We start from the raw sequence: 15,783 nt of genomic DNA, 5'->3' as shown, positions 1-15,783 counted from the left end.
TTATTTACTTAAGCAACAAATTTCTTTAAAATAGTAAATTGATTTTAAAAGACTGGACATGTATAATCAGTGTTAGTATGAATTGGTCTGAATCTGAGTGCCAGAGTCCATGATATCCCTTAAATTAGGATGGCACAGCCCATACTGGGAATTAAAAAAAAATCTTTAAAAACATTGTTGAGGTTTATTTGATTTAAAGTATTATATAATTTTAAAAAATAAAAATAAAGTATTATATAGTTTAAACAAAAATAAAGTATTATATAATTTTCATGTGTACAGTACAATGATTCACAGTTTTTAAAGATTATATTCCAAGTTACCTATGGGGAATCTTTTTAAGATTGTAGTTCCTCATTTTAACAAAAATGACTTAGGCTGGCATAAATCCTTTTGAAGGAGGTCACCATTACTCTTACCATAGTTTGGCCTCAGGATAAACTACAGGGAGGTAGCATAGCCCCACCCATCAACAGAAAATTGGATTAAAGATTTACTGAGCATGGCCCTGCCCAGCAGAGCAAGTCCCAGTTTCCCCCACAGCCAGTCCCTCCCATCAGGAAGTTTGCACAAGCCTCTTATCCTCAGAGGGCAGACAGAATGAAAACCACAATCACAGAAAACGAACCAGATTGATCACTAGCTTTGTGTAACTCAGTGAAATATGAGCCATACCGTGTAGGGTCACCGAAGATGGTCGGGTCATGGTAAAGAGTTCTGACCAAATGTGGTGCATTGGAGGATGGAATCACAACAACTTCAGTGTTCTTGCCTTGAGAACCCCATGAGCAGTATAAAAAGCCAAAAGGATACAACAATATTGAACGATGAACCCCCCGTGTTGGTAGGTGTCCAATATGGTACTGGAGAAGAGTGGAGAAGTAGCTCCAGAAGGAACGAGGAGGCTGAGCCAAAGCAAAAACAGTGCCCAGTTGTGGATGTGACTGGTGGTGGAAGTAAATTCCAGTGCTGTGAAGAACAGTATTGCATAGGAACCTATAATGTTAGAGTTGTGGCTCAAGTTAAATTGGAAGTGGACAGACAGGAGACGGCAAGAGTGAACGTAACAGAGTATTTGCCATTCTAACTATTCATGAGCTTTCAGTCCAGTGGCATTGCTAAGCCGTGATCACCACAGGCCATGTCCAGAATGCTGTCATCATCCGGTACTGACACTGTGTCTATTAAACACTGACACCTCATTCGTTCTTCTGTTCCTTATCCCTTCCATCTCTGGCAACTACCATTTTATTTTCTGTCTCTGAATTTGACTACTCTGGGAATATCATATAAGTGGAATTACACAGTATTTGTCTGTCTGCAGCTGGCTTATTTCACTTAGCCTAATATTTTCAAGGTTCATCCTTGTAGTATGTGATAGGATTTACTTTTTTAAGGCCGAAAAGGATTCCCGTGTGTGTGTGTGTGTGTGTGTGTGTGTGTGTGTGTGTATACAGACACCACATTAAGCTGCTTTGTTCATCTTCCAGTGGACGAAAAGGATTCCCGTGTGTGTGTGTGTGTGTGTGTGTGTGTGTGTGTGTGTGTATACAGACACCACATTAAGCTGCTTTGTTCATCTTCCAGTGGACGAAAAGGATTCCCTTGTGTGTGTGTGTGTGTGTGTGTGTGTGTGTGTGTGTGTGTGTACAGACACCACCTTAAGCTGCTTTGTTCATCTTCCAGTGGACATTTTGGTTGTTTCTATCTTTTGACTATTGTGAATAATGTTCCGGTGAACATTGGTGTACAGATACGTTATTCAAGTCCTTGCTTTCAATTTTGTTGTGTATATACCTCTAAGTAGGATTGCTGGATCAGTAGTGATCTACATTAAATTTTTTAGTAAGAGCCATTCAGTTTTTCACAGCAACTGTACCATGTCAGATTCCCCAAAACAATGCATAAGGGTTCCAGTTTTTCCACATCTACCTTAACACTGGTTTTTTGTTTGTGTGATAAAATAGCTATCCAAATGGGTGTGAAGTGTTATCTCATGATATACATTTGCCAAAAGATCAGTGATGTTGAGCATCTTTTCATGTGCTTATTGGCCATTTGTGTATCTTTTTTAAACAACTGTCTACTCAAGTCCTTTTCTTGTTTTTAAAATGGGCTCTTTTTTGTGTGGGGTTTTAAGGATTCTTAATATATTCTAGATATTAATCTCATATCAGAAATGTAATATAAAATTATTTCCTCCTATTCTGTGGGTTGCTGTTTTTATTCTGTTGATAGCATCCGCTGATACTTTTTAACGTTTGACCATGCATGCATGGATTTATTTATGGGTTTTTTGTTTCTTTGGCCTGTATGTCCTTATGCCAGTACTGTACTGTCTTGATTATTGTAGCTTTGTGGAAAATTTGATGTTAGCTAGTATGACTTGCAGTTTCTTCCTTTTTGTATTGTTTTGGCTGTTTCTTGATATTACATACGAATTTTTGGAATGTTTTTCCTATTTCTGCAAAAAAATTATTGGGGTTTTCATAGAGGTTGCATTGAATTTGTAGATCACTTTGGGTATTATTGGTGTGTTAACACAATTAAGTCTTTCATTCTGTGAATGTGGTTTTTTTTAATTGTGTCTGTTTTCTTTGTTTTATCAGTCTTTTTTAGTTTTCAGTGTGTGCTTCCTTGACTAAGTTTATTCCTGAATATTTTATTCTTTTTGATGCTATTGTGCATGGAATGATTTTTATTTCAAACTGTTTAGTGTTAGTGTATAGAAATGCAGCTGATTTTTGTGTCTTGATTTTATTCTACTTTTTTGATGAATTTATTGAGCAAGGTTTTTTGTGTAATATTTTGGGAACTCTACATATATGATCATGTCATCTTCAAACAGATAATTAGGCTTTTTCCTTTCCAGTTTGGATGCTTTTTATTTGTTTTTCTTGATGTTTTGCTCTGGCTGGAACTTCTACTACATTATTGAATAGAAGTAGCAAAATTCGTTATCTTTGTCCTCTTCCTGAACTTAGAGGAAAAGCTTTCAGCCCTACACCATTGAGTATGGTGTAAGCTGCTGGAGCTTTCTCTTATATATTTTTATTATGTTGAGGTAGTTTCTTTCTATTCCTGGTAGGAATTTTTTTTATCATAAAATGATAGTGTGTTTTGTCAAATCCTTTTTCTGCATCAATTGAGATGATTATGTGATTTTTCCTCTTCATTTTTTTAATGTGGCATATCACACTGGTTAATTTTAGTATGTTGAACTATTCTTGAGTTTGAGCAATAGATCCCACTTCATCTTGGTGTTTAATCCTTTTACTATGCTGCTGAATTTAGTTTGCTGGCATTTTGTTCAGGGTTTTTGCATCAGTGTTCATAGGGATATGGATCTGTACTTGCCTTTAGTGTCTTTGGTTTATTATCAGGCAAAGCTGACCTTAGGAAATGTTTCTTCCTCTTCCATTTTCAGGAAGAGTCTGAGAAGGATTGGTGTTGGTTCTTCTTTAAATCTTTGGTAGAACCCACCAGTGAAGCCATCAGATTGAGTACTTTTCTTTATTAGGAGATTTTTGATTACTTATTTGGCCTTCTTACTAGTTGTAGGTCTATTCAGCTTTTCTTTCTTCTATTTAGGTTTTGTGTTTCTAGGAATTTGTGGATTTTATCTAGTTTATTCCATTTGTTGGCATATTTTTGTTATAGTAGTCTGCTACTGTCATATTTATTTCTGGTAAGTAAGATCGTCTCTTTCATTTCTGATATTTTATTTGAGTCTTCTTTCAAAACCCATCTAGCTAAAGGTTTGTCCCTTTTTGTAACCTTTTTTCAAAACCAATTTTTGGTTTTATAGATTTTTTTTTTTTTACTCTTTTTCTATTCACTCTGTTCTGATGTTTACTATTTCTTTTCTTCTATTAGCCTTGAGTTTTCTTTTCAGAACAGTTTGGGGGCACACTACCTTAATTACTTTAGCTTTATAATAAGCCTGGTGAATCAGTGGTCCCTGACCTTCTTGACACCACAGACTGGTTTTGTGGAAGACAGTTTTTCCACAGACCAGGAGGTGGGAGTTGGTTTTGGGATTATTCAGTTTCATTGCATTTACTGTGTACTTTATTTCTTTTATCATTACATTTTGATATGTAATGAAGTAATTATACAAATCACCATAATGCAGAAGCAGTGGGAGCCCTGAGCTTGGTTTCTTGCAACTAGACAGTCCTTTCTTGGGGTGATGGTATATTCAGTCTCCATAATCTCGTTTTGGTTGCTGTCACTGCAGAAAACCCCGCTTCACGAAGAGACGATGTTGGAAATGGAAGCAGGCTTTTCAGTACTTTTGTGGCAATCTCAGGATATACTGCCTTGACTTTAATCCCGAACATATGGAGATCTGAAGTTGTCTCAAACATACTTTAAAGACCACCATCATTTGCTGCATCAAGCAGTTGATACTCTTCTAGCATAGACAAAGTAGATTCATCTGGCTTATTCACAAATGGGTCTTGGATCCGTTCCTTCCCAGTTCAGAGAAGTAATGAATGCTCTGACTCTTGAAAGCTGACACAGGTGATCATGCACTAGCTGGGAGAAAGACCCTGACTCAGTCTCTTTCAAAATCTCTGCTAATATTTGAAATATGTCAAAAACCCCAATGTTCACTCATTGATCCGTAATTCCAGTTTGACTTCGAACACAGCCATTTTTTCTGCTGACTTGAACAGTCTTCTTTCTCCCCTGAAGTGACAGATTGAGTTCATTGAGCAGGTTTAATATGTCACACGAGTAAGCAAGGTTTACAACCCATTCTGTATCACTGAAATGTGTTGCTAGTGGTGACTATTTTTCCAAAAGAAATCTCTAGAGCAGCTCTCATAACTCGAGAACTCTAGCCAGTAACCTACCTTTAGAAAGCTATCTGTGTATAAGAGAAGACATATGTGTTCTGTATTCATCTCACACAGTTACGTGAACAGATGTAAGTTAAGGCCATGTACTTTAATGTGATTGATAATTTTAATCACATCCTACAAAACACTGTTAAGTTCAGGTGGCATTTTTTGGCTAGCCAGCATTTCTCTATGGATGACATAGTGTGTAGACTCACATTTGAAAGCAACCTCTTTGACCTGACTAGTGAAACCATAAAGCCATCCAGTCATGGCAGCTTCTCCATCCATATAAATACCGATAAAAATGACCAGTTCTGTTTTCCTGATATGTACTCAAAGACTTGGACCTGTGGTGTTGGTTGGCAACAAAAGTGCACATAATATATCCCTATGCACATCCTCCTGAACAATGTATTGCATGAAAACAAGCATGATTGTCTTGCTGTCAACACTAGTAGATTTGTCAACCTCAGTTGAGTACCACGTGACTCATTAACCCTCCCTGACAACTGTGCCTCAGTATTCTTTGCTGTTTCATCAGTTTGTCTAGTTTTGGTGCTAGTCAAAAAAAAAGAACACATTTCACCTTTTGTACTGCAGCCCCTGCTGAAAGTTCACAATGGATTTCCTTATCAGCAGGCAGGATCAACTCTTCACCAATAGTAAGGGGCTTCTTAGCTTTAGCAATGAGATTAAACCATTAAGAATGATGCTCTTAATGCAGACACATTTGAAGAAATGCTGGCCTTCGATGATTGTTCCTGTTCTTTGTGTTCACAGCTTTTTCTTTTGAAAAATTCCAAAGACTTGTCTTAATGCAGGGTGCTTGGTTTCCAGGAGGCAGAGCAATTTGGAGTGTTTCATGGCTTTGTTATGTAGCCAGTTGCCACATACTATGCAAAGCAGGCTTGGAGAATGTGAATCACCTGTTGCAATGAAACCATAATTTAAATAGGACTCTTGGTATTTCCTTTTAAATGCAGTTTTCATTTTGTTAACAGTCAGTCTTAGAATCTTCTGCTGTCTCATCACTGGATCTTTCCCCCTTTGCAAAGAGGCTTTCCGGTGATTTTTTTTTTTAAACTCATTTTGGCTAGGATTAGCTTGTGGGCTTCCCAAAACTATGACTGAGACAAGTGTGCAGTGCAGGAAAGAGATGCAGATAGAAGAGGTAAATCAAATAATGGGCAGGCCACGCGCAGAGTAAAATAATATCGGATTCTGCTTAAAGCCTGGCCCCAGATGCAGCTGTACAAAGGAAGTGCATCAACTCACTTGCCACGATATAGCCTGCCACCAGGTGCAGCTTGATTGTCACTTGTCACTCACTGATTGGGTTTTGATATGAATCTGCAAGAAGTTGACTTATTAGGACTCTGTAGTCAAACCTCTCTGCTAATAATCTGTATTTGCAGTCCCTCCGCCGTGCCTCAGCCCCACCTCAGATCATCAGGCTTTAGATTCTCATAAGGAGTGCACAGCCTAAATCCCTTGTATGCACAATTCACAGTAGGGTTTGCTCTCCTATGAGAAAGCTAATGCTGCTTCCTATCTGACAGGAGGCAGAGCTCAGGTGGTAATGTGAGCAGTAAAGAGTGGCCATGAATACAGATGAAGCTTCACTGGCTTCCTCTCCACTCACCACCTGTTGTGCGGCCCAGTTCTTAACAGGCCACAGACTAGTAGCAGTCTGTGACCCGGGGGTTGGGGACCACTGTGGAGCTTTATCCTTCAAGGTAGCCTTCACTATTCTTGTAACTTTGTATTTCCAAGTGAATTTTAGATTGATATTGTCAGTTTCTGCATATGGTAAAAGAAACCTGCTGGTATTTTGACTGGGATTGCATGGAGTCTTAATTTGGGGAGAATTGACATCTTTACAGAATTGGAACTTCTGACAATCAGCAAACATTAATTTATCATTTAATGTATTTTAAGTGTTTCTCAGGATCAAGATTTTTTGTTTGTTTTCTGTGTTTTGTTTTAGGTAAGTGAAATAATAGCGTCTTTTATTTTTTTGCCGGTGGGAACTCTTCAGTATGGAAGAAAAAAATGACATTGAAGGAAAGAAAAGAATTGTTTGAGGCAAGATTTTAAAAAGAAGGAAGGCAGAGTATATGAGATAGATTCTGGTGGGTTGATAGTTGTGATAGCAGGAATTTGAAGAGCTTCTCTTCTAATTGCGCTTTTTTGGTTGTTGTTCCTGTCAGTAGAGTAGGTAGCAAAATCATCACCTGAAAGTGAAGGTTAAGGATGAGTGTTGTAGATGTGAGGGGATATAATATGGTATTAAATAATCAGCTAGGAAATTGGGAAATAGAAGATTGCTAGGCAGTATGAAGGGAATATTTAAGGTTTGAGGTTCATGATCATGAATTTAGTCAGAGTAATTATAATTAGCATGGTTGTTTGTTTTTCAGCCATATTCAGCTACATGGGAGTAAGCCATCCTTGGCAGGGGTGGGTTTTTCCCCAGGAAATATGGGTATAGGAGGGATAGTCGGAGCCAAAGGAGTAAGAATGTATGAAAATTAAACTGGGTAAGGAGCTATATCCACATAAAGTGGGTGAGGGACAGTGAAATGTGATAAGCTTAATAAATTGTAGGACCTAGTGGGATCAAAAGATTGTTGGAATTAGGTTATTTGAGTGTGTGAGCTGGACATAACAGCAGGTAGTGTTAGAATTATACATGCCAATTTAATTTCATGCTAATACATGATTTACTGTACTGTCACATTTTTATTGTTTGTATCAATCTTCATGTGATAAATGTATGTATAGGACAGTATATGTTTCTTTATGTAAGACTTCTGGGACCAGATAGGTTTTGGATTGCTTCCTTTTTTCCTATATTACTCTTTTCAGAAGTTTATCAATTGTTACTAGTTTTTCAAATAACGAACTTTTGGCTTTGTCGCTGTCTGTTGTATGTTTATTTTCTGTTTTGTTACTTTTTGCTCTTACCGTTCAGTTCAGTCACTCAGTCGGGTCCGACTCTTGGCGACCCCATGAATCGTAGCACGCCTGGCCTCCCTGTCCATCACCAAATCCTGGAGTTTACCCAAACTCATGTCCATCAAGTCAGTGATGCCATCCAGCCATCTCATCCTCTTTCATCCCCTCTCCTCCTGCCCCCAATCCCTCCCAGCATCAGGGTATTTTCCAATGAGTCAGCTCTTTGCATGAGGAAGCCAAAGTATTGGAGTTACAGCTTCAGCATCAGTCCTTCCAGTGAACACCCAGGACTGGTCTCCTTTAGAATGGACTGGTTGGATCTCCTTGCAGTCCAAGGGACTCTCAAGAGTCTTCTCTAATACCACAGTTCAAAAGCATCAGTTCTTCGGTGCTCAGCTTTCTTCACAGTCTAACTGTCACATCCATACATGACCACTGAAAAAACCATAGCCTTGACTAGACGGACCTTTGTTGCCAACGTAATGTCTCTGCTTTTGAATATGCTATCTAGGTTGGTCATAACTTTCCTTCCAAGGAGTAAGCGTCTTTTAATTTTATGGCTGCAGTCACCATCTGCAGTGATTTTGGAGCCCAGGAAAATAAAGTCTGACACTGTTTCCACTGTTTTCCCCACCATGAAGTGATGGGACCAGATGATTTAAGCCAACTTTTTCACTCTCCTCTTTTACTTTCAACAGGCTGTTTAGTTCCTCTTCACTTTCTGCCATAAGGGTGGTGTCATCTGCATATCTGAGGCGATTGATATTTCTCCCGGCAATCTTGATTCCGGCTTGTGCTTCTTCCAGCCCAGCATTTCTCATGATGTACTCTGCATAGAAGTTAAATAAGCAGGATGACAATATACAGCCTTGACGTACTCCTTTTCCTATTTGGAACCAGTCTGTTCCTCCATGTCCAGTTCTAACTGTTGCATCCTGACTTGCATACAGGTTTCTCAAGAGGCAGGTCAGGTGGTCTGGTATTCCCATCTCTTTCAGAATTTTCCACAGTTTATTTTGATCCACACAGTCAAAGGCTTTGGCATAGTCAATAAAGCAGAAATAGATGTTTTTCTGGAACTCTCTTGCTTTTTTTGATGATCCAACTCTTACCTTTACTTTATCATTTATTCTGTTTTGGAGTTCAGTTTTTTTTTGGGGGGGTACCTCTTTCAGATTGTTACTTACAAAAGTGGTTTTTGGCCTTTCTACTGAATATGTATTTTAAAGCTAAAAATTTTCTTCTTAAGAACAGTTTCAGCTGTGTCCCTACACATTTTGATAGTAAGTGTTTTAAAAACATTCCATTAAAAATTTGCTTTAGCTCTCCCTATGATTTTTTCTTTTACTCATGGGCTGTTCAGATGTTTATTGTTTAATGTTCACATATATAAGGATTTTCTTATATTGTTATTAATTCATGTCTTAATTTGTCTGAGATTACAGACATGCCTATCCTTTGAAATTTGTTAACACCTAGTTTTGCTCTAGTGTGCGGTCACTTTTGGTAAATGTTTTTTATGCATTTACCAAGAATGTTATTTTCTGCACTTGTTGGGTATAGTTTCTAAACGTCAGGTTGTTTGTGGTAAAGTGCAAGTCTTTTCCTGTGTCTTCTGGTCTGCTTGTTCTTGTTTTGGCATGCTTGTTCCTTTAATTACTGAGAAAGCTGTGTTAAAACGCACTTGTTAGAATTGTGGACGTTGCATAGTTCTATTCATGTTGACTTTATATAACATATCCTTGTTTATTAGTTTATTTAGGAAAAAATGGTTTTTATATCTGTAAAATTTAATGCAATATTTTAACAAGTCTATGAGGAAGGTCACAAATTACCCTCCAAATGAAATTTCTTAAATATTAGAAGCACTTGTAGACATTTTGAAGCATCTGCCGAGTGTCACCAAAAGGAGAAGGGGATGACAGAGGATGAGATGGTTGGATAGCATCACCAAGTCAATGGACATGAGTTTGAGCCAACTCCGGGAGATAGTGAAGGATAGGGAAGCCTGGTGTGCTGCGGTCCATGGGGTCACAGAGTCAGACACGACTTAGCAACTGAACAACAAAACAAAAGGATTGTGCATCTCTAATATTGTTGGAGAGATGGGAATACCAGACCATCTGACCTGCCTCTTGAGAAATCTGTATGCAGTTCAGGAAGCAGCAGTTAGAACTGGACATGGAACAACAGACTGATTCCAAATAGAAAAGGGAATACGTCAGGCTGTATATTGTCACCCTGCTAATCTAACTTCGATGCAGAGTACATCATGAGAAATGCTGGGCTGGAAGAAGCACAAGCTGGAATCAAGATTGCCGGGAGAAATATCAGTCACCTCAGATATGCAGATGACACCACCCTTATGGCAGAAAGTGAAGAGGAACTAAAAAGCCTCTTGATGAAGGTGAAAGAGGAGAGTAAAAAAGTTGGCTGCATTGCAGGCAGATGCTTTACCATCTGAGCTACTAGGGAAGCCCAAAAGATTTGAAGTTTAAATGAGAAGTGATTGGGGAGCATTAATTAATATGTTATATGATTTTTCATGTTTAAAGTGGAAAAAACAAGCTTATGATAAGGATTTTGCAAAAAACAGCTCCGTTTCAGGAAAAGATACCTGACTTTTGGTGTTATTGAAAGTGAAAGTGAAGTCGCTCAGTTATGTCCAACTCTTTGCGACCCCATGGACTGTAGCCTACTAGGCTCCTCTGTCCATGGGATTTTCCAGCCAATAGTACTGGAGTGGATTGCCATTTTCTTCTCCAGGGGATCTTCCCGACCCAGGGATCTAACCTGGGTCTCCCGCATTGTAGACAGACGCTTTACCATCTGAGCCACCAGGGAAGTTTAGTGTTATTAGGTAAATTCAAATTTGGAATTGTGGTGCCTTCCTGGTAAATTGAACAATTATTATAATGAAGTATTCCACTATATTTTTACCCATGTATCTATATATATCTTTCTCATGCATTAAAGTTTTCTGTGATAAAGTATAGCCCTACAAGCTTTCTTATGGTTTGTGTCATACAAAATATATCTTTATTTATGCTTATTCTTTCCATAATCCCATATTTTAGATATATTTTCTATAATCACCTTATAATTAGGTGTTTTAAAATCTAATCTGGATTATTTATTGATCTTTTCCCCCCTCTGTTATTAATAGCTTTATTAGCTATACAGTTAGCCCTTCATATACATGGACTTTGTAACTGTGGATTCAATCAACTATGGATTGAAAATATCCCAGAAAAAATTCCAGAAAAATCCTCAGAGCAAAACTTGAATTTACCACATGCAAGAAACTATTTAATAGCATTTATACATTTATCTGGTATTATAAGTAAAATAAGAATGACTTAAAGTATATGAGAGACTGTGTGTTTTTATATGCTGATGCTATGCCATTGAAGTCACTCAGTCGTGTCCAGCTCTTTGTGACCCCATGGACATAACCTACCAGGCTCCTCAGTCCATGGGATTTTCCAGGCAAGAATTCTGGAGTAGGTTGCCATTTCCTTCTCCAGGGGATCTTCCTGACCCAGGGATCGAACCCGGGATAAGGGACTTTAGCATCCTCAAATAAAATGGCCTGGAAGGGTGAATTTAACTCAGATGACCATTATATCTACTGCTGTGAGCAGAAATCCCTTAGAAGAAATGGACTAGCCATCATGGTCAACCAAAGAGTCCAAAATGCAGTACTTGGATGCAATCTCAGAAATGACAAAATGATTTCTGTTCCTTTCCAAGGCAAACCATTCAGTATCACAGTAATCCAAGCCTATGCCCCAACCAGTAATGCTGAAGAAGCTGAAGTTGAACGGTTCTATGCAGACCTACAAGACCTTTTAGAATTAACACCCAAAAGAGATGTCCTTTTCATTATAGGGGACTGGAATGTAAAAGTAGGAAGTCAAGAAACACCTGGGGTGACGGGCAGATTTGGCCTTGGAATACAGAATGAAGCAGGGCAAAGGATAATAGAGTTTTGCCAAGAGAACACACTGGTCATAGCAACCACCCTCTTCCAACAACACAAGAGAAGACTCTACACATGGATATCGCCAGATGGTCAACACCGAAATCAAACTGATTATATTCTTTGCAGCCAAAGATGGAGAAACTCTATACAGTCAGCAAAAACAAGACCAGGAGCTGACTGTGATTCAGATCATGAACTCCTTATTGCCAAATTCAGACTTAAATTGAAGAAAGTAGGGAAAACCACTAGACCATTCAGGTATGACCTAAATCAAATCCCTTATGGTTATACAGTGGAAGTGAGAAATAGATTCAAGGGAGTGGATCTGATAGACAGAGTGCCTGATGAACTATGGACGGAGGTTCGTGACACTGTACAGGAGAGCAAGACCATCCCCATGGAAAAGAAATGCAAAAAAGCAAAATGGCTGTCTGAGGAGGCCTTACAAATAGCTGTGAAAAGAAGAGAAGCAAAAAGCAAAGGAGAAAGAAATGATATAAGCATCTGAATGCAGAGTTCCAAAGAATAGCAAGAAGAGATAAGAAAGCCTTCCTCAGCAATCAGTGCAAAGATATCGAGGAAAACAACAGAATGGGAAAGACTAGAGATCTCTTCAAGAAAATTAGAGATACCAAGGGAACATTTCATGTAAAGATGGGCTCGATAAGGGACAGAAATGGTATGGACTGAACAGAAGCAGAAGATATTAAGAAGAGGTGGTAAGAATACACAGAAGAACTATACAGAAAAGATCTTCACGACCAAGATAATCACGATGGTGTGATCACTTGCCTAGAGCCAGACATCCTGGAATGTGAAGTCAAGTGGGCCTTAGAAAGCATCACTATGAACAAAGCTAGAGGAGGTGATGGCATTCCAGTTGAGCTATTTCAGATCCTGAAAGATGATGCTGTGAAAGTGCTGCACTCAATATGCCAGCAAATTTGGAAAACTCAACAGTGGCCACAGGACTGGAAAAGGTCAGTTTTCATTCCAATCCCAAAGAAAGGCAATGCCAAAGAATGCTCAAACTACTGCACAATTGCACTCATCTCACTCACTAGTAAAGTAACGCTCAAAATTCTCTAAGCCAGGCTTCAGCAATATGTGAACTGTGAACTTCCAGATGTTCAAGCTGGTTTTAGAAAAGGCAGGGGAACCAAAGATCAAATTGCCAACATCCACTGGATCATGGAAAAAGCAAGAGAGTTCCAGAAAAACATCTATTTCTGCTTTATTGACTATGCCAAAGCCTTTGACTGTGTGGATCAAAATAAACTGTGGAAAATTCTGAAAGAGATGGGAATACCAGAGCACCTGACCTGCCTCTTGAGAAACCTGTATGCAGGTCAGGAAGCAACAGTTAGAACTGGACAGGGAACAAGAGACTGGTTCCAAATAGGAAAAGGAGGACGTCAAGGCTTTATATTGTCACCCTGCTTCTTTGCAGAGTACATCATGAGAAACGCTGGCCTGGAAGAAGCACAAGCTAGAATCAAGATTGCCGGGAGAAATATCAATAACCTCAGATATGCAGATGATACCACCCTAATGGCAGAAAGTGAAGAGGAGCTAAAAAGCCTCTTGATGACAGTGAAAGAGGAGAGTGAAAAAGTTGGCTTAAATCTCAGCATTCAGAAAACTAAGATCATGGCATCTTGTCCCATCATGGGAAATAGATGGGGAACAGTGGAAACAGTGTCAGACTTCATTTTGGAAGGTTCCAGAATCACTGCAGATGGTGATTGCAGCCATGAAATTAAAAGGCACTTACTCCTTGGAAGAAAAGTTATGATCAACCTAGATAGCATATTCAGTAGCAGAGACATTATATTGCCAACAAAGGTCTGTCTAGTCAAGGCTATGGTTTTTCCAGTGGTCATGTATGGACGTGAGAGTTGGACTTTGAAGAAAGCTGAGCGCCGAAGAATTGATGCTTTTGAACTGTGGTGTTGGAGAATACTCTTGAGAGTGCCTTGGACTGCAAGGAGATCCAACCAGTCCATCCTAAAGATCAGCCGTGGGTGTTCTTTGGAAGGAATGATGCTAAAGCTGAAACTCCAGTCCTTTGGCCACCTCATGCGAAGAGTTGACTCATTGGAAAAGACTCTGATGTTGGGAGGGATTGGGGGCAGGAGCAAAAGAGGACAACAGAGGATGAGATGGCTGGATAGCAACACTGACTCAATGGACAGGAGTTTGAGTGAACTCTGGGAGTTGGTGATGGACAAGACGGCCTGGTGTGCTGTGGTTCATGGGGTCACAACGTGTCAGACACGAGTGAGCGACTGAACTGAGGTTCCTGAAACAGATACCAAGGAACAACTATATATAGTCTAATTGACCATCCCAGCGATTACCATATACATCTTTCATGTACTGAAATTTGAAGTAAATTAGAACTTTTTCCATTTCCTAGTCATTGAAAGGTTTTAGAACACTTCAGCTTATCAATACTACTCCTCCAAATTATGTACTGTTATTGTTGTCCATTGTAATATTTTAGATTGTACAAAATGTTGTCATTATTCTGTTTAGTCAGTATTCATTTAGAGTTACAGATTTACCCTGTTCAGTGTATTTCATATTTTGGTGTATATCCAAGCTGCATCTGGAAGCCCTCTTTTCTTCCTACCTGAAGAAGTCTCTTTAGTGCTTCCTGGTGACAGATTCTCTGATCCTGTTTGACTAAACATGTCTTTATTTTGTCTTCATTTCTGAAGGGTATTTTTTCACATACAGAAATCTGTTTTGACATTTCCCCTTTTCCCAGCACTTTGAGGATATCCTTTTGTTGTCCTCTGGCTTCCATTATTTATTCAAAGCCAGCTATATCTTACTGTTACTCTTAGCGTTAATATTCTTTAATTTATTCTGGCTGCTTTTTAGGTCTGTTGCGGCTGTTTCTGTTTCTCTGTTTCTGTCCATCCCTCCACCTTCCCCCTTTACTTTGATTTGCCTAAGTGTGGTTTTCTTTCTATTTGTTATGCTTGGAAGTTTAGATCTTGAATCTGGCTTGATGTCATTGTTCAGTTTGTTTTGTTTTTTGAAGTTTTAAACTATCAGGCCCTTAAGTATTTTTTCTTGCTCGTATGTGGTTACCTTCTTTCTGGATTCTAGTTACATATTTTGGACCTTTTCTTCATGTGTCATATTTTTTCACACTTTTCTGTATTTCCCATTTTTGTGTCTTTTTTGGGCCTCAGGGTATGTTCTTCTTTTCTGTTTTCTGGATCATTCTTTCTCCAGTTGTACCTAACCTAATGTTAAAGTCATCCATCAGTTTCTTAATTTCTGTTTTTAAAATTGTATTTTTCAATTTTCTGTTTTCCATGTTTTTAGCATTGTTTAAAACTGTTAAAAAAAAAACACTCCTTTTAACACATTAAAGTAGCTTAGTTTATGACATTATTAACTGAGGGTTTTTTGCAGAAACTAACCCCCCTGGTTGGTGATTTGTTACATATGAATATTGCAACTTCTCCAGTCAGTAGCATCCAGGTGACAAAAGATGTGTTAATATGTCTCTGGTCAATAGTGTATTAAAACTGTTTTGTGCTAGCGCCATTTTCTGGATCTACTATGGGTCTGTTTCTAGTGCTATTTTAAAACCTTGGTGTTCAGTCAGATCTTGATTGGGTTTTTTTCTGTAGACTTTTATATGAATAATGATAAGATAATTGATATTTGGGGTCTTTTTGCTGATAAGATTTACTTTTGCCAAAACCTTTTGGAAAGATTTTATTGGTATGCAGCTAGGCTAATGATACTAGGTGTAGCCTATAGTACCTTAATTAATATGGTCAGGTTGAAAAGATTTGAAGCTATACTTCTTAAGTCTGGTCCCACCTGTTTCATCTAGGTCTCAGAAGAATTTCTGTGCAAATTCTCACTGTCTTGAAAGTTCTTTTGTTTTGTTTTGTTTTGTTTTTTTCAATTCTTCGGTTTTAAACAGACTACTTTTTGCTCTGCTTTTCTAGTGATTATCAG

At 38.5% G+C, this 15,783-nt stretch overlaps 1 protein-coding gene and 1 pseudogene across 17 annotated transcripts in view; both read left to right on the top strand.

Annotated features, from left to right (window-relative positions):
* The window catches only part of MEF2A (myocyte enhancer factor 2A), a 187,707-nt gene that overhangs the window by 75,016 nt on the left and 96,908 nt on the right, over window positions 1-15,783 (top strand). The gene's annotated exons all lie outside the window — the stretch shown is intronic.
* Window positions 8,428-15,156, top strand: LOC138423341 (craniofacial development protein 2 pseudogene; annotated as a pseudogene).

Source organism: Ovis canadensis, chromosome 18 (assembly GCF_042477335.2).
Source record: "Ovis canadensis isolate MfBH-ARS-UI-01 breed Bighorn chromosome 18, ARS-UI_OviCan_v2, whole genome shotgun sequence".
NCBI classification, from domain to species: domain Eukaryota; kingdom Metazoa; phylum Chordata; class Mammalia; order Artiodactyla; family Bovidae; genus Ovis; species Ovis canadensis.
This window is presented reverse-complemented; position numbering and strand designations above follow the sequence as displayed.